General features: G+C 47.2%; 1 protein-coding gene across 23 annotated transcripts in view; it reads right to left on the bottom strand.

Moving 5' to 3' along the window:
• Positions 1 to 22,303, bottom strand: part of ERC2 (ELKS/RAB6-interacting/CAST family member 2) — a 906,960-nt gene that overhangs the window by 33,186 nt on the left and 851,471 nt on the right. The window lies entirely within an intron of this gene.

Genomic DNA, 22,303 nt, shown 5'->3' with positions numbered 1-22,303 from the left:
ATTGGCCAAATTCATGTGATTTTCTGAAAAGAATCGTTATTTAAGTCATGTTTATTAAAGTAAGTGAATGTTATTTTAAAAACCATTTAAAATTAATAATACCTAATATATCCTTTGGAGAATCTTTTTTTTTTTTTTTTTTTAATGTTTTATGGTCCCACGAACCTGTGTTTCTCAGAACACACTTTGGGAAATGCTAATCAAATCCCGTATTCCATAAATAAAGATACTGAGCCCTAGGAAGAGGAAAGGATTTGCTCTTAAGAAAGGTACGGCATCTTAGGTGGTTCTTGGAAGAGGGGGACAGTGGTTCACTGCATTCACAGGCCAGTGCCCTGTGGATGAAACCAGTGCCCGACCTGGGTGATGAGAATATAGCACTAAGACTCAGACCTTTAAGTCCATATGGCCTTTAAGTCCGTGATCAGGGTAACCCAATGTACCTCTCTGCAACATCTTCAAAGAATCACACTTTGAGTGAGAATGCAGAATGTACTTAGGGAACTGGTGCATTTGGGAGACTGGGGCACCTGTTCATCAGAGGAGGCGCTCACTGAGCATTCCTGTGAATCACTTCACACTTTGCTCTTCTGCTCTGGCTGATGACAGCTTGCTATAGTAGGAATGTTCCAGACTGAGAACGAGGAGGCTAGGCTGGTGCTATTTCAGACTGATCCTTGTTACAAAATGTGGACACTAAGGTGGTTGCAGGGGAGGACACTAAGAGGTTGCCTATCTTCACTTGGGAGAAGAAAATATAAGATTTCATGAAAGCCCGGGCGCTGACTTCATGTTTGAGCTCAGGATATGCCTTCTTATCTGAGGTCTTAGAATCCTCATCTGTAAAATGAGGGAGGGGAACCTCAGTACTATCCTGAAGCCCCCTCCCAGCTTTTACATTCTTTATCCTATGCTCCCAGGAGGGAGTGACACTCAAAGCCACATTCACACAATGACTGTATCATGAATAGCCGCTTTTAAAGTCAAAATCCTCTTCTCTGGGAAAGAATCTTCTTTGTTCTTTCAAAAAGCAAGGTCAGTTCAGACCAGCACCCCACAGAACAAATGCTTATGCAAAGCTTGTGCCATTTCTGGGAGGCACCTGGGGTAGTCCTGTAAGGGTTGGCTGTCCTTACTCCCCAGGGACTGCAAGATCCTCAGATAACAGCTTCTCTTGTCTGGCTCCCACTCCCTAAGAAGAAAGCAGGAGGTACAGATGCGCAGAAGCCAACAAATAAACATATATATATATATATATATATATATATATATATATATATATATATTTAAGTTTTCTTTGGAATAGAGTTTCAGAAACTCAGAAAAGTTTGGTCTCAAGTTTGGGGTCAGCTCAGGTCTTCCTCTGGATCAAAACTCCCCATTCCTGAAATGCTATCTGAGAGAAAACAACTTCATTCAGGACATCAAGCCGTGAAGTCCTCAAGTTTTTAAAAAGATCATCCTCCCAGACCACCATCTGTTATGCAAGCTATATGCAATGTACAAAGTTGCTAATTTTTTTGGCCAGGATTTCAAATTCCATGCTTTTAAAAATTAGGATGACAAACAACTTATTTTTACAAAGACCTTGAGCCAGCCAAAAACAGTCCGGCTCCCCCTCAGGTCCCAGAAAAAACAGTTTTGATGAGAGATCTTAGATTGTCAAGTCATGCCACTGGTGCTTGCCGGGGTTTGGGCCTTGTATCTTAGCTGACAAGAGCCCTGGTGATGGGGGTCCTGGAGGAAAAGTCATTGACTTTCCATTGTAAGTAAAAGCTAGGAATGGTTGTTCCCATTCTTGACTCTTATCTGGCTTGTGCATCTTGACTATCTCCGGTAAGGAAAGTTCACAGGACACTTTAATGATTTATCGAGAGCAGCTTTCATAATCTTTGTGACTTTATCCAACATAAAAATTGGCCATTTCTCAGCACATAACATCCACAGAATACCGAAAGTGTGCAGCTAAGTGTCTCCACAAAATGGATTATCTAGGAAGCCAGAAAACAACTGTCATTAGATTCTAGATAATAGTCTAAACAGAAATGTATTTGTGCTGCCTGGTTTCAGAGATGTTGAAAATAGTCAAGTCCATGTGCTAAATGTCCTAAGTCAATGTCCGTTGAATCAATTCAGCCCCACACAAACTAAGTTGAGTGAACAGACTTGAAAGCACTTTAAGATTTCCCTCACTTTCCAAGTGACCCTCTACTGGAAACCTATTTTCCAAGCACTGTGAACAGCAGTGACACATAATGTGCCCTCTTTAATCCTCATAGCAATCCTGCATGATTAATAGTATGAAACCCACTTGTAGTTGGGGAAAATTGAGACTCGGAAACCTAACAATTTATCCAAGATCACAGGGTTTGTATATGATGAAGTCAGAGTTTGAATCCAAGTTTGCCAAGGTGGGTTCTTTCCCTCATAGCCTGTAGAAGACGTCAATTCTGGTTCTTTTCAGTACAGCTATCATGGTGGTCACCTTTCTCTTTGCCACCCTAAACTCCCAATTCTAAGACAATGGAAGACGTATCAAAAAGAAAACATTGTCCAAGAGGGCAAATATGTTTCATCTAGATGGCAAATTGAGATGGCCTGGCCTGGCTGTCTGGAAAGCTGTATTTACTATAGGCCCATGAAAAGAAAGTTGGGAGGTACTGCTGCTTCTAGCCATGGGAGAGAAGAGGTAAGGTATTTGTATATTTTCTGACTCCAAGCTGTAGGACTATCATGATCAAAATTCATCTCTCTCTTCTTCTCCCCACTCTCTTGCTTTCTCACTTTTTCTCATACTTTAAAAAGACAATACTTAGTGTGATTCCATGACACATGCCATCAAATTTCAGTTCCCCAGGGACTTATTCTAGCAGTGAAATATCCAAGAACAGAAACAAGAAGATGCCACACCTCTCCTTTCATGGAAAAATGAAGGGTCCTGAGTGTCCCCCAAATTTCTCCTTTTGTCTCATTAACAGTAGCTCTGGCTCACCTTTTTTTAATCCAAATTTTTGCCTGCCTCAAGGTGACCCATAGTTTGCCTAATAGCAGACCAGATAGCTCTTGCCTGATACCAACAGGAAAGCTCAAAGGCTTCTCCAAGTTGAATGGATTCCACTGTGGCCAGTATTTATATACTTTTGGCCTCCTATTTCCACCCAGAAAGGCATCTGGTCTTCCTACAAAATCGTATCTAGTCACTCTCAGTTTCTGCCCTTCCAGGAAGGGAAACTTCTGTAGAGATCCCTCCTGGGCTCTGGCTGCTGGGGTGGTCTCTTAGGTCCCATATCTGCTCAAAGCTTCTGCCTCCCCAGTATTCCTCTGCAAGCCCCAAAGGATCCCTTCTCCTGGCCTGCCTTCCTGCCTTCCTGCGCCTGCTGTGTTTAATCTGTCCTTCCATCCGTCCCTGAACTCCATCAGACCTCTTCTCTGGGAGGAATGGAAGAGCAAGGCTGAAAAAACAACCCGGCTGTTGAGGAGTTGTCTGGGAGGGGAGCGGCAGCGATGGGCTGTCCACGCGTAAGCAGTCAAATATCTGAACTTGGAGGGAGAGCTTCAGGGAGACAGGGCTTATATCAGCCAGTAATATCGAGGGCCAGAGCTTAGACTAATAGGAAGAAATAAAAAATGGGAATGTTTCGGCTGGACATCAAGAAAAACATCCTGATGAAAAGGGAAGGCTCCCACGTGGGGGATGTTCTCATAAAGATGAGTGAGCGGCCAGGTCACTGCTGTGCTCCCCCAGCTCGGCTCCAGCATGGTTATAAACAAGGCCATGCTGCCTCGGGTGGGTTGGAGCCTGGCCCCCTTCCAGTGTGCCTTCCCTTGTTGAAGACCCCGGGGGTGGGGCATGTAGATGATGCAGTGTACCGTCAACCTGGATTGTAAGAATCAAGGAGGCACTTAAGCTACTCCATCAAAATGGGACTTTGGGGAAGTAGTTAGCTGGTCCGGAGGATCGGGAGAAGTGTCAGGAAATGGGACAGCTTGAAATTCCTCCCTCCTGCTTGTGTTGTCTCTGTGTGGCGGTTGCTTCTTTCTGCAGATCCTCTTCCTCTGGTTCCTCGTGATTTCCTCATCCTTGCAACTTCATGTTTGCATGTCATGGCTGGCCTGGCATCTCTCACCTTGCCAACCTTATGGCCTGACCTCTCACAGCTAACCAATGCTACCTCTCCATGTTCCTCAATTCAGATTCCCAAGAACAAGAACCTGACAGGCCTATTTGATCGGTTCCTGAAAGGTCGGGTCATAGGTCACCATTTAAGAAATGACGTTGGGTCTTACTGGTTCAGGTGAACCAACCTAGTCAGTGGTAGCCAGGGTTGGGCAGGCCTGGGCAGTAGGAGTCCTTCACATGGCCGCCTCTGCAGCAGGAGCTAAGGGCTGGTGCAGGTTTCTTCAAAAGTGATGTAAGCTGCACACCTGTCCGGGACTTTCCATGTCCCCTCTGCCAAGCATATAACTCAGTCTTGCAAACTCCATGTTTCAGCCTCTGCTTTAGAGCATGACCCCCTCCTGAGCTCCAGGTGCCTTCTGCTTGTGTTGAGTGAATGCTCAGCAGATGGAAAAGAGACGAGCTGCCCATTCACACATATGGCCCAGTGACTGGCTACTAGGTTGATTGGGCCCCAACAACAGCCTTTTATCAGTGACAGATGTGCCATTTGTCCCCCCCACCCCACCCCAATCCTACCACATCTACCCCCTTTGGTTCTAGCTGTGAAGAGGACAATCTCTCCCCACCCATGATGTCCCCCATTTCCCATACCCTCATATTAATGGAGGGCGGGGAGAGAGGGCATCCTTCTATGAATTGTTCCCTAGGGAGTTATTTGTTTTCCTCCCATTTATCAGTGTCATTTAGGATAAATTTTAATTCCAAAATGTTTACCAAATGCTGCCTCCTTGCTTGCTACTCCTTGGATTTGTTAAAGAACTCAGGAGCGTAAAGTCAAGGAACCATTTCTGAGACCCTTTCCAGGCCTGGGTGGGAGTGGGGTGGAGAGAGTCAATCCACCAATTACCATCATTCAACACAACAATCTACAAATCCCCACGGTGTGCCAGACACTGTGCTATGGCTCTCACCTCACTGACTCCCCAAACAACCCTGTAAGATAGGACTCATTAGAATTTCCATTCAACAGATGAAAAGACATGTTTAATTGTTGTGCCCAAGGCCTGGTGACTAGTGCCAGACGTGAGATGATAGGCCATCCACTGACTAACAGACTAATTTTGAAAAGTATATCCTTTTGTGGTGGTCATGATAAGATTCCTACCACTTAGGGCAGCCCCGGTGGCCCAGCGGTTTAGTGCTGCCTTCAGCCCGGGGTGTGATCCTGGAGACCCGGGATCAAGTCCCACGTCAGGCTCTCTGCACAGAGCCTGCTTCTCTCTCTCTCTCTCTCTCTCGGATAAATAAATAAAATCTTTAAAAGAAAAAAAAGATTCCTACCACTTAGAGAGGAGCTCCTGCTTTTCTCATCTGCTATGTTGCACTGTCATTCATATTGTTGGTTATCAATTTCTGGATTTCTGGCTCTATGAGTACTTTCACCAGAAGACTTCTTTCCCATTTAATTAGTCACCAAGTCCTGCTGCTTTTATCTTTAAAATGTCCCTGAGAAGCGGCGCCTGTTGCCCATCCTCACTGCCACTTGCTGCCACATCCCTCTCTGAGATTCCTGCCCTGGGTTCCTACTGGGGCTCCCCGCCTCCAGTCCTGGCACCTCCTCAGCCACACTCCAAACGCCAAATGGCAGCTAAAGAGCTCCTTGTAAGAGGTACCTCGATTATGTGACTCTACTGCGGAGGGACTCGAAGGATGAGTGGTGATAAGCAGCAAGCAGGACACCCTGAGCACACCGGTGTCCTCTGGAATTTCTGTGGAGCTGTGGAAGGCTCTGGGCTGCTGTGCATGGGATCAAGTGGATAGGTCACAGGGCACATGGGGCCTGAGCATCTGAGGAACAGTTCCTTGGGACAATCTGAAGCAGTTGGCCACTGTCTTCACCAAGGAGCACTCAGTATCAGCAAATCTCTGCCTCCAGGAAAGAGTTTCTGTATGTGTTCTGTGCAGCAGAACGAGTACAAAGAGTGGGGCAAAGAGGAAGGAGTCAAGGAAGAAGCACAGGTCAAGCATGGGTGGCAAGCTGTGCTCACATCTATGGTGCTGAGGTATGGCCCTTCCCCCATTGGGCTAGGTCCTCCTGCAGGGGCTGCAAGAGTCAAAGCCCAGAGTCCAGAGTGTAGCTGGACAGCCAAGAACCCCCACTGTTGCTGGAGGAATTTGAGGGGCAGGGGAGTCAGGGAAGCCCACTTAGGGGGCTCTGCGTCCCACCACCAGTCTTCAGTGCCTTCCTTAGAGTCTCTGCACATTCACTGGCTCATGGCACACGTGAGGCACTCAGTGATTATTTCAGAAGTGAGTAGATAGAAGGAAGGTGGAGCAGGAAGGGAGGACCCAGTGGCCAGGAGCCAGAGAATCTCACCACCTAAGCAGGGAGGTGGTAGGTTAGGAAAAGCTTCAGACAGGTGTGTGTGTGGGGTGTGGGGGGGGCAGACCCCTGGCTCCATTGTTAATTAATAGAATGAAAATAAGAATAACCCGGGAACCAGGTGCTGTGCAAGGCACTCCATGGTTGCCTCCCTTCGGGACACCTTGGCCTCACCGCTGTTCCTTCAGACCAGGCTTCCTCCCACCTCAGGGCCTTTGCCCTCCCTGTGGCCTCTGCCAGGAGCACTCTTCCCCCATCTCTGTCAAGTTGTTGCTCTAAGTCCCATTCCAGTGAGAGCTTCCCTGGTCACCCTATTAACCCTGTTCCTCAGCCCCACTCCCTACCCCTTCTGAGCTGTGTTTTTCTCCAAGCTATTTATGTCATCTTCTGACACATGGCATCATTTCCTTTTTATCATATTTACTGTCTGTCTCTTCCACTGGAATCCAGGCCCCACGAGGGCAGGGTTTTTAGTCTACTTCGCTCACTGCTGTGTCTCCAAGGCCAAGCATGGTGCCTGGCACATAGAAATTGCTCAATAAACATTTGTTGAGAGACTCTTAACCACCCCAATGACACTAATCAAAACCAGGCATTGTGGCTCTTTCTGTTTCATGGATGAGCAAACAGGCTCAGCGAGGGTGGGGAACTGGCTAAGCGCCATCAGCTGGGAAGGGGTGAGAGAGGAAAATGTGTGTGTGCCCCTGTCTCTGATAGAGAGAGCAGTTTTGCCCCCACCCACATCTATCACTTCCAACTTCGGTGGAAAACGAGGAGTCTGTGCCTGATGACTTCTGAGGCTCTCCCTCATGAGTTCTGGAAGTCAGTTTAAGTCCATAATCATTTTTTCATAAGAGGTGGAACCACAGAGGTCTGGAGCAGTCTCTTTGGAGTAAGAGTTTAAGTACTGGTTTTCCCACTCAACCATGGGACCTTGAGGCACTTCTTGATGTCTCTGAGCCTCGGCTTTCTCCGCTGCAAAATGGGAATGCTGGCAACGCATCTCTACAGGGCAACTGGCGAGATGGCTCGGTAGCACCTAAAGGGCTCCTCAGTGCCTGGCACAAAGTGATTGCTAGATCTTATTGTTGTGGCCATTCTGCTGTTGCCCAGGACCCTTTCCCCCCTCACTCCAGCCCTGCTTCCATCCAGGTCCCCCACCACTGATTCTTCTGGGTGGGGAAGCTCCCCTGACTCATGTTATCCTCTAGATCAGCCAGGACCGATGGATCCGCCTCAGAGAGGCGGGGTAGGGCCCAGCGGGCCGTGTTTGCAGCCCAGCAAATGTTCCTGGAGCCTTGTTTTTTGTTCTGTTGCTGGGCCATTTGTTTTTATAGCTTATCGTTTCTGCAGGGGGGCTTTGAAAGGCTGCCATTGCTCCAATGGATGTTTCCGGTTCGCCTCCATCAAGCCACATTTAATGAAAACCAGTTTAAGGTCTTCTTTCTCATAAAATGTCTCATTGTTGCTCCGGCAGCTCCTCTTAGGAAATAATGAAGATGAACGCTCCCTCCGTGGGGTAGCACACAAAACCCTCGGCCGCAGGAGAGCTTTGCTCAGTCCCCGGGAAGTTTCAGAGGCCGGAGGAGAAAAACAAGCCAGTGCAGCCTCTACTAAGGAGGAGGAGAAGCAGAGGCCTGGGAATTCTGAATGCTGCAGATGCAGGAAATGGAACTTGGGTTCCTTGTCCCCTCTAAAGGAATTGTCAACTGAAGAATTCTTGCTGCGGAAGAGGGTGTTCTATAAGCCTTTCAACAAAAGCTTGCAGTCCAGAGAAGTGGAAGATTCTCTGCCAGGGGACTCTTCAGGCTTGCCAGGCCTAGGCCAGGGTCAGGGGTGCCTGAAGAGGATGGATGGGTCTGGGTCTGCAGTAGGAGGGGTGCGGGGGTGGGGGGCGGGGGCGGGAACAGCCAGCGTCACAGACAGCAGGGGCCTCCTCTGAATACAAAACCCTGGGATTGTAGCTGCCAGAGTGCTCCAAGGCCCAGGCGCTGCGTGGTTACCAGCTGACCCGAACGCCCCAGGTCCTCTCCAGATAGCCACGCAGGACAGGTCCTACGCAGCACAGTAATGCTCTTCTCCTGAAGATGCAGCTGTGTTCCCCCTTCAGAATACCTCTGTGGTCAGAAATCATTTTGGAACTACACTATCAATTAATTATTTTGTCAACTGCTGCAAGTGATAAAAGGGTTAAATACAGTCGATTGATCCTGGGTCCTTTGCAAAAGTCACGCTGACTTCTGGTCTGCCTGTGTCCTCCTCTGGCTCTCACTCCAGTGGCCATGCCTGCTCTGAGCGGAAGCCCTCCTCCTCCGGGCAGAAGGGACAAGGGCAGAGACAGCCATGCAGGAGTCTCTCCCTCGGACCTGGCTGACCTGAGTCAGCAAGGAGGGGCGATGCCCCGGCAGTGAGGAGGGCAGCCGATCCTTGATCCTTTCCTGCTACCAATGTTTGCCCCCCACAAGCTGTGTGACCTCTGAGAGGTCACCTGGCCTCTCTGGAACTCAGTTTTTCCAATTTCCAAATGAGAAGGGTGGTTTCAGTGAGGGCTCACAAATGTTCAGCGTTCACCTGGGCACCAGGCCGGCAGGCAGCAGCCCCCCGGCAGGGGCAGAAGGGACGGTGGCACCCTGGGGACACCCTCGTACCAGCTCAGGGGCAGCCATCGCTCTATTGCAGCCAGTGTTGTTTCTCAGAAATACAGCTCCTCAGCAGCCGGATTCTCCATTTCTCCAGAGAGACTAAAACCCTAGGTTTTTATGTGAACCACCAAATACTTAAATCTTGGCAATGAAATCAGATGTTTAAGATGGTGTGCATGCAGGTAAAAAAAAAAAATCTATTTGTTGATCCCTAAAGTAACCCCTGGTTTAAAACTCTATGATCCATACTTATTTATGACAGAAAAGTGGAGTGTGTGTAAAACAGAAAAGTGACTGGCGGCCCCAGACAGGAGCTGGGGTCCCGGATGCAGCGCTTATTCACAGCACCGACCACCACCGGGCAGCCCGTCAGGTCCCCTCGTCTCCGAACGGGAGGAGGTCCCAGCACCCGCAGGAGGATTCAGCAGGGTTCCTTTTGCAAAGGGGTAGATGGAGGGAGGATAGAATGCCATGCCCTGGTTATTCTCATCATGCAAAAATTCTTCTCACCACTGGGACCCTGAGGCCCAAACCTGGAACTAAGCTGTCTCGCGTCTCCGAGGCTGCTCTCCCGAAGCAAATGCCTGAGACGATATGGAAACCAGATGCGGAGCAAACACCGCCTTACCTTTTTTTCCCCCCTCAGTGCTTTTGTAACTTTTCAAAGTCATTCCACGTTCATGAGCTCTGATATCACTGAACTCACAGCTGCCCGGCCAGGCTGTTAGATCAGGTATTACTACGTTCCAAATGGAGAAACTGAGGCTCGGAGAGAAGAATGACTGGGCCAAGGTCCCAGAGAATGTGCATGGCATGAGATGGAGGCCCCGTGGGCTGCTGCCTGCTGGCAATCCTTTCTGGGTGGCCAGCTGCTTGCAAAGCACATACCTTTCTAAATACAGGCTTAATGCATAGGGCCCTGCCCTCAGCCAGCGTTAGGACAGCTGAAGCCTCTGGTCAGTACCACTTGCGGTGGCAGTTCTAACAGCAGTAAAAGCAGCAGCTGCTTCTAGCCACTATCACTCCTGCCCAGAGAAGAGTACCAGTTGCCCACAGGGCTCCCTCCCTCGGCTCCTTCACCAACCTACTAAGTCTTAAAGTCCAGGCTCTTCTTTTCTAAAGGCAAAAATTAGACAGACCTTCTCAAACACACACACACACACACACACACACACACACACACACACACACACTATAGTAACAGAAGCCTTTCCATGGCTTCTTACTGCTCATTATGGTCTGGACCATACTCCTCACACACTCTTCCCCACAACATCCAGCCTGGCCCGAACGGGTCCCCATGCACCCTGGCCTCATGTTCCCTCCCTCTCCCTTGGCCTTCTTGCAGTCATACTTGTCTCTTCTCTCCCTCTTCAAAGCCTATGCACTACCTGTTCCCCCTCAGCACCAGCAACACTGCCTCCAGGGAGCCTCCCCTGAATCCCCTTTTCCTGCTCACGTTCCTTTGCTCTCGGATAATCACAGTTCCTCACTTCAAAGCCTTTATCCCAGTTTGTGATTACACGTTCTATACCTTCAGGAGTCTGATGATCTCATTTAATTCTATCCCATCTCCTTCATCAAGCACTGAAATCTGCTTGAAAAATGTAAACAAGGGCAGAGATCTCATCTCTTTGCATTCAACATCATAACTCCAACACAGGAAACAGACAGTAAGCAGTAAGTATTTGTTCAATCAGTGCATAAATAGATGTGTGAATTCCATTTTACCCACTGTTTCATATAATTCTCTCTAAATTCCATAAACAAGACATTATAAGGAGTCCCTTGTGGTAGATGGCGAAACAGAGTCAGAGAACGTCAGTGACTTGCCCAAGGTTGCACAGCTAGTAAGAGATGAGGGTGGGATTCAGCCACAGGTCTGCCTCATTTCCAAATTTTCAGAAATACACTAATAATAGAGTGAACCTCCATATTAATAAAGGTTCTCCAGAGAAATAGAACCAACAGGTGTGTGTGATGTGAGTGTACACATGCATGTGTATAGAATGAGAAATAGAGAGTGGGTGAAAGAGATTGATTTTAAGGAATTGGCTCAATCAATTCTGGAAGTTTGGTAATTTTACAATCTGATGGGAGAGGCCACCAGGCTGGAGACTCAGGGGAGAGTTGCAGCTCAAGTTTCAAGGCAGTGTGCTGGGAGAATTACCTGTCTGCTAAGTGGAAGTCAGTCTGGCTTCTTTAAGGCCTTCAACTGATTAGATGAGGCCCACCTACATTATGGAGGGCGAGCTGCTTTACTCAAAGTCCACAGATTTAACTTTAATCTCATCCAAAAAACACCCTCACAGAAACATCCAGAATAATGTTTGAAAATACCTGGGCATTATGGCCCAGGCAAGTTGACACACAAAATTAGGCTAATTACCACCTCCATATGCCCATCACTCAGATTCAATGATGATCAAGAAGTTGCTACATCTGCTTTAGCTAACTAACCTTTCTTCCCTTTTTTCTTTCTGTTGGCAAAGTGTTTTGAAACATACCCCTGGCCACATATTTTTATATCCCAAACTACTTTTGAACTCATGCCTACCCAACCACAACACATGCCCTTAGTTCCCCATACCTCTAAGAGCAGGCTCCTGTCCTCAACTTGGAGAAACATGGTCTTTCAAAATGCGAAGAGGAGGCTTCCAGTGCTCAGGGCCCAGCTTTCACTGCCTGAAGGGGAGGTCTGATTTGTGGGACAACTTTCACCGTCTCAGTGAGACATTTCCTCTGTGCTCCAGCAAGTCAGCATATAAGGCGACCTTCGCTAGGGGTGGGGGTGGGGGTGGGGCAGGTGGCGAGGCTCGCACCTTCCACTCTAGAAAATCACTCCGTTTTTCCACAGCCATACATTTCTTTTCATTTTCATGTTGCTCCTGCCTGCTCCCCCTCTGTTTATTGCTTTCTTCTCCTTCTTCCTCCCTGGCCTCCTCCCCCTCATTCTCCTCCTCTGCCTTTGAGGGGTCTGGACTTCTGCACGCTAGAGAAAGGGACCCATTTAATCTACCATATTTACAAGCTTTGTAAACAAGGTACAGTGAGTGAATCATGGAAAAAATGCATTTTACGTGAAAAAGTTCATTATATGACTTTGTTCTATTAAAATTGCCTGGTAAAACTAACCCCACCCTGTGAGTCTGAAAGAAAGAGAGAGAAGAGAGAGAAACAAAAGGGCCTCTAAAAATGTCCCAGTTGGCATATATGTCTCATAATTTCATATCAACATTAGTATCATTTCTGCTGTTTAAAACACTTGGAGTTTTCCTGTAGGCAAATTATACAGGAACCCATTTTATGTGGCTTTCCAATAATTTTCCCTTAAAAAATTATTTTTTAATTGTCCAAATGGATTTAGGAATGAGGATTTAAAAACTGGCCAGCCAAATAAATTTTCTTCTTGAGTGGCTGAACAATTTGTAATCATTCTTCTACTTTAGTGTCATTTTGTTTGGCTTTTGTAACTTAATAATTTTGTGTTGTTATGATTGTTGGGCTTCCAGATTTTTCTGTTTTTCTTACAATGATAGTAACAGAAGTATATTAAAATGCACTAAGCACTCTGCTGAACACCCTAGATTAATAATTTTGTTTAATTCTCACAAGAACCCCACGAGGACATGGAGGCTTTGTGGCGTTAAGTGATTGGTCCCAGGTCACCACAAGGAAATGACAGTCCTGAGACTGAAACCTCAGAGCCAAACCCTCTGCATCAGTTAAAGTCTAATTTTCTAAGTTAAAAAAAAAAAAAAAAAAAAAAAAAAAGAGGACAAGAGACCAAGACATACTAATAGTATGGGATATGGGTGACTTTTACAGGTAGGGATATGTGGGACTTTTAATTTCTTCTTTAAACTTCATTAAAATTTTCAGATTTTCTATAATGAATCATGGAATAGTGCTTATATAACTGTTTTGTGGGGGAAGTAATGTAACCCTGCCTAGTCTTATCTAAAGAAAACTGAATGTCTTTTATAAAGTGTTTAAATACACCCAAGAGTGTCTGAATACAAAATTTGCCTGATTCTTTGCACATCGAGATAGAATGCAGTATTCCAGGATGCAGAGGACCTGGGCTGTGCTGGCTGTCCAACTCCTCATCTGTGATTATGTGGGTGAGCTTCTCTGGCCTTATTTATCTCATCTGTAAAATGGGACTAGTAGACTGAAATGCTTTTAAGGGCCCTTCCACCTGCAAATTCCTATGACCTCTTTAACTGCTTATGAAATAATCTAGATGGTCTCTATCACCAAATATTCAAAGACACCGCTTGATGGGAGCTCATGATATCCCTAACAGGGTAGAACGGACTCCCAGGCATTTTCTGTCCTCTTGTTTGAGCTTTCAAGACACAGGTGCAGAGAAGGTCCAAAGGGATTAGTAGCCAGGCTGTAGACAGCCTCTTAGGGACTGTGACAGGAGACACAGGCCTCTTTTCAGAACATACCAAATGGATGACACCTTCTTTTAGGATATGGGGTATCTCAGGCTGCTATGATCAGCCTTTTCTTCTTCCCTTCCTGAAGGCACAGCCTTAGAATCGATATCAATGACAAAAACAAAGCCACCTGCAAATTGTGTGGCTGTGATTTTTCTCTGCTGCTTCCTAAGGACTGGGTTTCCATGCATGTGCCCCATAGTACAAGCCACCCTTGTTTTAAACCAAGAGTGAGGGCTGAGACCAGGGGCCTGGCCAGCCTCATCTCTGAGCACCTGGGTTCTCCAGGCAGGCAAACATCTCTCCGCCCAGGCCTCTAGAGAGGCCACAGCTGCTCTGTCTGTTTTAAGCCTGCAGCTCACACCCGTCCCTGGAAAGGAAGGAAGGGAGCCTTGGGCTATGTGGAGGTGAAGCCCAAAGCCAGCACAGAGCCCTGGCTCCCAGACAGAAAATTCACCGGTGATTCTGAGGATCCCATTTCCCACCACCACATCCAGCCACTGGAGGGAAGTCGGCACCAGGCACCTTGGAAAAAAAAATCAAAATGCAGGCACAAATAATAGGAATAATCCTAATAATCTGAGACCTGCCGCCCTCACTAACAGGACCATAAAGGGCATTTGTTTCTAATTAAACACCAAAACCCTAAACCTTTCAACTCTGCATCCACAACTACTGTAAATGTTTATGAAAAACGGGAAATTCTCGTTTAATTCAAACCATGCCAGAAATGCGTTTTCGTTGTCTCAACTGGTGGAGAAATCCTATCGGCCCCAGCTTGAGCACATCTGAGCTTTAAATTAAGAAAGGCAACAGTCCTGGGAGCACAGCTAAGTCTTGGGGAGGACCTGTGTGAGGCAGCAGCATCTCCTCATCCCAGCTAGCCTTTCAAAGGAGCCTGGAGCAAAAGCAAAAATTTCTTTCAGAAAGAGAAATAGGTACCAGAGGTGCTAACAACATTTTGCATGAGATTGTCACAGACACCTCAGAAATGGATCAACCTACCTAGAAAAATGGTTACACACAGAAGTGCTAAAGTCAGACAACCCAGGTCAACTTCTTACCACCTGAGTGGCGCTGGGCAAAGTTGTTGAACTTTCCAAGACTCAGGCTCTTCACGGATCACTATGATAATCAAATGAGATGAAGCCCTAGGCCTGGCAGTTAGCAAAGATGGTATGGTCCCTGCCCTTGGGAGGCCGATGGACCAGGCAGAGAAGCAGCATCCTTCAGGTACTCATGTCGAGCTCTGGGGTAACTCCGGGCAGTGCTTCTGTACCCTCATCAGTAAATTCTTGGAGTTGCTGAAATCGTAGCTCTCACTGAGTTAGCACGTTGGAGGGGAAAGGCTTCAGCAAGAGAGAGCAGCCCTTACAACAATACCAAAGTGACTGTGCCCCAGGACTTGTGGAACCTCTCAATTGCCTCTCCCCCAGATCCCACGCTGGAGTTCATGTACCCACACAGATAACCCCGTGGGGCTGCAGAAATTCCCAGAATGGGAGGAATCTCTGCCTTCTTAATCAGAGGATGAACGTCCTCCCTTGGAGACAAACATTTCGTTTTGGCTGAGAGAGAGCAGGAAAGAAGCCTTGGGGACTCACTTAACTGCATTTCCTAACGTTTCATCCAGCCTTAAAAATTGGGGGATTTCCTTTGCAGGTCTTTGGAGAGAAGGGTTAGGACCTAAAATCTGGGGCTGAGTCATCTTTTCTCTCACTATGGATACTCCCACTCTAACAATGTCAGCAGCGGTCTTCCAAAAGCAGGGAGGTCCACCCTCTCACATTATTGCCTTTTAGGCAGAACAGAGGGGGCATGAGGTGTGGCCCTATAGCATCCCACTACCCTACTGCCAGGGAGGTAGCCCAAACTCCCATGTCCTCCACTTCTGGGCACAGAAGTCCACCCAGGACATAGAGCATGTGACTCAGCTTGGCCAATCACACTATCACATCCCCTGGCTGCAAGGTCTCAGTTGGATCCAATGAGGTGTATCAAGAGTTTTGCTGGACTATTGGAAAAAAGGCACCCTCTTTTTTGCAAATGGACCTGAACCTGGAAGGATGATGAATAGTAGCCCTTGTGCTACCAAGTGGAGCCTGAGGAAGTAACCAGCCCACAGAAAAGTATAGGGGACAGGGTGTAGAGAAATCAGGTTCTTACCATATATATCATTTGAGCCCCTGGGTCCCACCATGCCTGAAGGTGGGATCTCAATCTTCCAGTTCCACAAGTCATTATGTTCTCTCATTTGCGTATGTGCTTTTGAGTTGGTTTGTCAAAAGACAGCAGCATCCAGCAAGGACTTCCAGAAAGCCTACCATGTGCCTGGCTCTGTGCTGTGTACACTACAGGATACCAGGACTAACACGCATACATAGATCTGGAGTTGACAGTCTCTTAGGAGAGATGAGACATGAGCTTGAGTGATGGTAATAGTAAGAAATAAAGTGACAAATGCTGCAAAGGGGGGGACACAAAATCCTACTGACATAAGAGGAGCGAGAGGCTTCCTTAGGCCAATGGCCAGGAGAAGGTTTGTGGATTTTCGCACCAATTTGAAGAGAGTCGTACCGACAAGCAGAATTTGGGGTGAAAAGCTGCAGAGGGGACCCCTGATAGAGACGACAGTGTGAGCCAAGTTCTGGGACACATGTTTTAGAAGCAGGGACAAGGACCAGGGAAAACACTGGGAATTCTGTTGGGGGCGTACCAGGACCTGCCCACTCTCTGTGCCTCTCTGATGTCTTCGCACCATTCTGAACGGCATTGTGCTATCTCCCGTTGCTGGCAACCAATTTGTGTAACAGATCTCAGCCTGCAAAGGAATCCAGCTTTTGCTTTTTCCGGTTATTCAGGCTACCTCTGGAGGGAATCCTTTACTTACTGAGTAGTTGTGGTGTGAGCTCTGCTATCTCTGAAAGTCAGCCAGTTCACTTTGCACTCCCCAAAAGCTGCTTCCAGCACCAAGCCATACAACATGGGCAGGAAATCCACTTGGGAGAAGCCTGAGAGGAGCACTGCAGTCAGCGCCTTAGCACGGTCTGGCCCTTGCCGACTTCTCACACCACCAATCCTTTTGCTTTCTGTATTCCCCATGTCCTCCAGTCACAGAACCTTTTCATGCACTGTTCCCTCTGCCTGGAACACCATCTGTCTACCTAATCAGCTCCAATTTATCCTTCAGCTCATGACTCAATTGCCACTTCAGCATAAAAACCCGCCTGGACTTCCAGGGCTCTACTTCTCCTAGTGTATGGGTTAAGGGCCAGCATTCCAGAGTCAAAATATCTGGATTTGAATTTGGCTCTGGTGCTCCCTAAGTGTGTCATGTTTTTATGCCTCTGCTTTCTCATTTGCAATGTCGACATAATAATGAAGAGGCTCAATCACAGCAATAGTGTTAGCACAGAAAAACACTAAACAAACAAGAGCCAGTGTCCTATGACTTTAAACCACCCATCCTTCTGCCTTCTGCCATTTCACAGATGTACTTTAATCTATTCATGTGATCCTTTGATTGGCATCTGTCTTTGCCAATTGACTAAAAGCCCCATGAGGCAGGGGTGATGTCTGGGTTTGCCCATTGTTATATCTCTAGCACTTAGTACCCTCCCTGGCACATAATAGGTACTTAATAAATATTTCAAGAATGCAGCCATGAATGAAGGAATACAGACAGAAAAAAAAAGCAAGATCCCAAATATTCTCATCATTTGCAAAAACCCTGATCTAAAGATGTTCCTCCAAGTAACTCAGGAGCAAGATCTTGAACTTGCAAACATCTGTGGTTTCAAAGATGAAGAAAACAGATTCCAGAAGATGCTCCAGCCACTGAATTCCCCTTTAGCAATTCATTTCCTCCTTAAAGAAGGATACAAGGCTCAGAGTAAGCATGGCCAGCCAACCAGATGCAACACTCTGAAGTCAGCAGAAGTCCGTCTGATGTGCATCAAATGACGATAATTCCTCTTCTAGCATCCCTAACAGTTCCAGGGAAGTTTCTGCATTTGTGACCTTTGGCCCAGATTTTAAATAATATTATGCTTTCCTCTGCAATGCTATTGTCTGAGAGTTTACATATTTGGGGTATGTTTTTAATATGTGTCTCATACCATATAATGGGCCAAATTCTCCTCCGAGATCCATGCTAGATCTCCAAAGTATGGAATACGTTATAGATTGAGGGGTAAACAGCAGTTTCAATGCCAAACTTTTGATCCCTCATTTTTCTGTGGTCCTTCAGAAAGGACGGCTTGGATGCGAATGACCAAAAGTGGGCTTGGGGTTTGCAGTAGGGACATTTAGCCTTTCCCTCTGCAAAACTCCTCAAGTTAGCCCTGCAGAAAGGTTGAAAGAGGCAGAAGTGAAGGCTGAGCACTAATGGGAAAGGAGGCAGAAGAGCCAGGCCCTGGAGCCTCACCTCTGGATTGAGCAAGTAATGCAGCTCTGTCTGGGCGCTGCTGCTTTCCCTGGAGCAGGGCTCCTGATGCCTCCCTCCCTTCATCCCCCTCGTCTGAGCCAGCTGGGCAGCATTCACTTCACGTGTCTCTCAACTGGTCTGAACCACAGAGATGTTTTCCTTCCCGGATTGTTCAGCTTTCTGAAAGTTTCTCTGCATATTTCTGCTTTCCCTAAAAGAAATGTTTCTCTAATTCTCAGGTTCTGATTCCACGAAGCATCTATGGAGCGTAGTTCTGAGCCACAACCCTCCCCTCACAATGGCTTCTTACAAGAAGAAAGTGTTAGAGGAACAAGAAATGCATGCATATACCCAAAACTCACACCCCTCACTCGGGGACTGAAGCTACACCTGTAAAACCTGCACCGTCCCATATCTTACCAACCTGAACTCCTACCCTCTGGGTTCTTACCTCAGTACCTCATTTTAGGTCTAAATATCTATTTGTTTAGCAACTAAGTTGCTGGAAATCAATGCTAGAAATTCCACTAGCCTCCTCAGATAAATGTGTGTCCCTGAGTGACCCAGCTGGTGAAATGAAGCTGGGTGGAACTCTCTTGTGGATGGGGCCTGAGGACTGTGGTAGGCTAGGTTTTCAGGGTACAACCTAGATCCCTGCACAACTCCACCCAAAGAGGCCTCAGAGGACAACACCCTCAGTCTATCCATCAATGTCCTCCTTGCTCTTGGCCTCTCTCCATTGGAGATGGCGAACAAAGAGAGAACAAGAGAGATTAATTTCTTTTTAATCCTTCCCTTTGAGCAGGGGCCTGACCCCGGGCTTTGGCCTGTTTCAGCTCCATCCCGGGCAAGGCCATATTTCACACCAAATCATTAGTTTCTAGCGGAACAAGGCACCACCCATGAGGTATGGATGGCTTCCTATCTCGCAGGAGCCCACAGGGCCTGCTCAGACATGATCTCATCTGTTCCCACTCCCCAGAGCAAGGTGGGGGCTAGGAACATTATCTTGGTTATGCTGCTGAAGGCACTCTAGCCTGGAGGTGAGGTGCCTCTCTCCAGCTGTGCAGTACCAGGAGTGATGCCCATGCCAACTCTCCTTAGCTCCAGGCAAATCTTCGGCAGCCCAGCTCTTCTTGGGGAGGACAGCATGGTGGTGACAAACTCTTTGGAACACAAAGCAAGTACAGGTAAATGAATGGGCATAGCTGTGTTCCAATAAAACTTTATTTCCCAAAACAAGCAGTGTTTGGTCTATAGGCCATAGTTTGCCAACTTCTATCTTAGTATAAGGCCTGATAGAGGTTCTTGCTCAAGAAATGATCTTAAACTGTCAGCTGGGATAAGGGTTTCTCATCCTCAGCACTGCTGACATTTTAGGGGCCCATAAATATTGGGGAGGAGGGCTGTCCTGTACATTTTAGCAGCATCCTTGGCTTCCAGCTAGATACCAGTTGCACCTCCCTCAAATCGTGACGATCAAAAATGTCCTCCGGGGATCCCTGCGTGGCTCAGTGGTTTAGTGCCTGCCTTTGGCCCAGGGCGCGATCCTGGGGTCCCGGGATGGAGTCCCGCGTCGGGCTCCCTGCATGGAGCCTGCTTCTTCCTCCTCCTGTGTCTCTGCCTCTCTCTCTCTCTCTCTCTCTCATAAATAAATAAATATTTTAAAAAAACAAAACAAAAAAACAAAAAACAAAAATGTCCTCCGACATTGCCAAACCTCCTCTGAGGAGGAAGTCTGCCCAGAAGTTGAGAAGCACTGGGTTGGAGGGAACGTAAAGAGATCATGCCATTGAGTCCCCTTAACTGTTGTCCTTGCCCAGGGTTACCCAGCCTCCTTTTGCACACCTGCAGACAGAGGTATATGTGGCACTCTCACTTGGAACCCCTCTACCTGGGTTCAGATGATGTAAAGGGGTGCCATATCTCCTGCTTCCTGAGCACCACTATGAGCCCTGTTCAAGGCTGCCTGCTATGCATGCATCATCACAACAATGGCATGAAGTGGGCACTGATTTACCCCTACAGTAGAGCAAAGCTAGGTGGGCCCTAGATCACATCGCCAAGTCAGAGGCCAGGACTCAAATCCGCAGCCTATCTGCCCATGCCCTTAGCCCTGAATCATTCTGGTGCTGATGTCAGCTCTCTGCCTGCCTTTCTGCCTCAGGCTTTCTGACACTGGCTTTGCACCTCAAGTCTGGCCTGTCTGCCCAGAATGGAGACTTTTCCTCTGTCTGTCTGTGCAGGGCAGTGTAGAAACAAGAGCTAGACTCCTCCACGTCCACATTTAGCTGCCTGACTCCGAGCCAGTGCCCCATCCTGCAGCCTCATGTTCCTTGTTAGTGAAGTGGGGATGATAATAATACTGCCTTTGAAAGGCTGCTGGAAGACCAGAAAGATAACCCAGAGTAAAGGCTTGGCAAACCTTGAAGTCCTAAAGAAACATCAGTATTGTTACTGCGACTGGGACCAAGGGTCCCTTTCCATAGGGTGGCCACTACTCCAGACTGGCTCCCTCTCTAGCTTCCTTCTAAGTCTATTGGTTTCATTTTGGGTTCTGGGCCCCAAGCCCTTCTCTGAGGTTCTTTTGGCACTCTCTGGAGCACGGCAATTAGGTCCAGGTCTCCTTGTGCCACTCGCTTCACCCAGAGCACCTATGTTTTTATCTTTTGTAATACTGAGCCTCAACTTGACATTCTTTTTATAAAATGGACTCAGCTGCTAAATAGAGCTAAAAACCATCGCTTGAGGTCTGTGTTCTCTAAGTGTGGTCCTTGAACCAGCTCATCAGCATCAAGCTTCAGCTGGGAGATGGTCAAATGTGTAGAATGTCAGATCCTATCCCAGACCTGCTGTCTCAGAATCTGCATTCACCAGATCCCTCAGAGAAACTATGGCAGGTAAGTCTGAGTAGCTCTGCTCTCGGGATCCTCTAATGCAGAAATTCACATTACTGTACCTCCTGGGAGCTTCTGTACTGAAAAGGGGGTACAGCTTTGACTAAGTCTATCCAAAGCTGCAGTTAGGAAATCCTTTGGGAATGCAGAGATTACTGGAAACTGCACCAGGGGATTGGATCCATGGTGTATTACTGTATGGAGCAAAGATGGCTATCAGAAATGAGTCCATTTTTCCACCCCTTGGATCTGCTCTGGTCTGTGACTTCTCTGACCAGTGGGGTATACATGCTCAGAAGTGATGCTATGGCCCAGATTCTGCAAGGACTCACAGCTTCTGACTTGGTCTCCAAGAGCCCTAAGCCACCACATAAGGAACCCATCTATCCCGATGGAGGACCTACAGGAAAGGCTCTGAGAGTACATGCAGAAGAGAGGCCCAGCTGAGCCCAACCTACAGCCGTGCCCACCAAGGCATCAGGTTTGTGCCTGAAGACTTCTTGGACTCTACAGGCCAGTCCAGTCCAGTCCAACTTAGCCCAACCACCAGCTGAACATCATCAAGTCACATGGAACCAAACTGTCCAGCTTAGTCCTGATGATGTTCTTGACCCACAGAATCATGAAACATATGAAAATGATTGTTTAAGCCACTAAGTTTTGGTGTAGTTTGCCATACAACAAGAAATAATTGGAATACTTTCAGAGGAAAATCTATCATTTTAGTCAAAAGTCTTACCAACTCAGTTTAGAAATATGATCAAATGGGAATCAAGTGATCAGAAACCCACTGTTGTGGCAGAGTGTTTAGGTCACTGTCTTGGCAGACGATATATCAGCCTATTAGACTCTCACCTCCCTCTTTGAGTACAATGAATCTTATCTCCCAGCAAGATTCATGCACCAAAGGAGGAAGGGCTGCTCCAGATCTCCTCCCCATGGCTTGGGATGCAAATCTGAGAGATTGGCTCATCCACATATCAGTTGCTAAAGGCAAATATAGTTTTATCAGAAAGTTTAGATGATGTCAGCATGCTCCCAGTAGAAAGTTCACCAAGCTATTGCTTCTTCACTTAGAGAAAAATGAGAGAAGAAAAACTCTGGGCTAGAAACCAGACACCCTGGGATTTAGAACCAGCTCTGTCACTTTGAACCAGCTCTGTAAACTTGGAAGGTGGCAAACTTTGCAACCTTGGGCAAAATCCTTTGCATACCATTATGGTTCTGTATAAAGTTTTCATCTATAGTTCTCAGAAGTTCATGGAAGATCTTCAGAAACTTGGTATGTCTATGGGGGTTAGTAGGGGTAAAAGAGACAACTCAGCAACCTGAGCTCTGGATCCTCCAGCTGCACTTCAACCAAAGGAACTTACTGACATTTAATAGA

The sequence above is a fragment of the Canis lupus genome, chromosome 19 (assembly GCF_048164855.1).
Source record: "Canis lupus baileyi chromosome 19, mCanLup2.hap1, whole genome shotgun sequence".
Lineage (NCBI taxonomy): Eukaryota > Metazoa > Chordata > Mammalia > Carnivora > Canidae > Canis > Canis lupus.
This window is presented reverse-complemented; position numbering and strand designations above follow the sequence as displayed.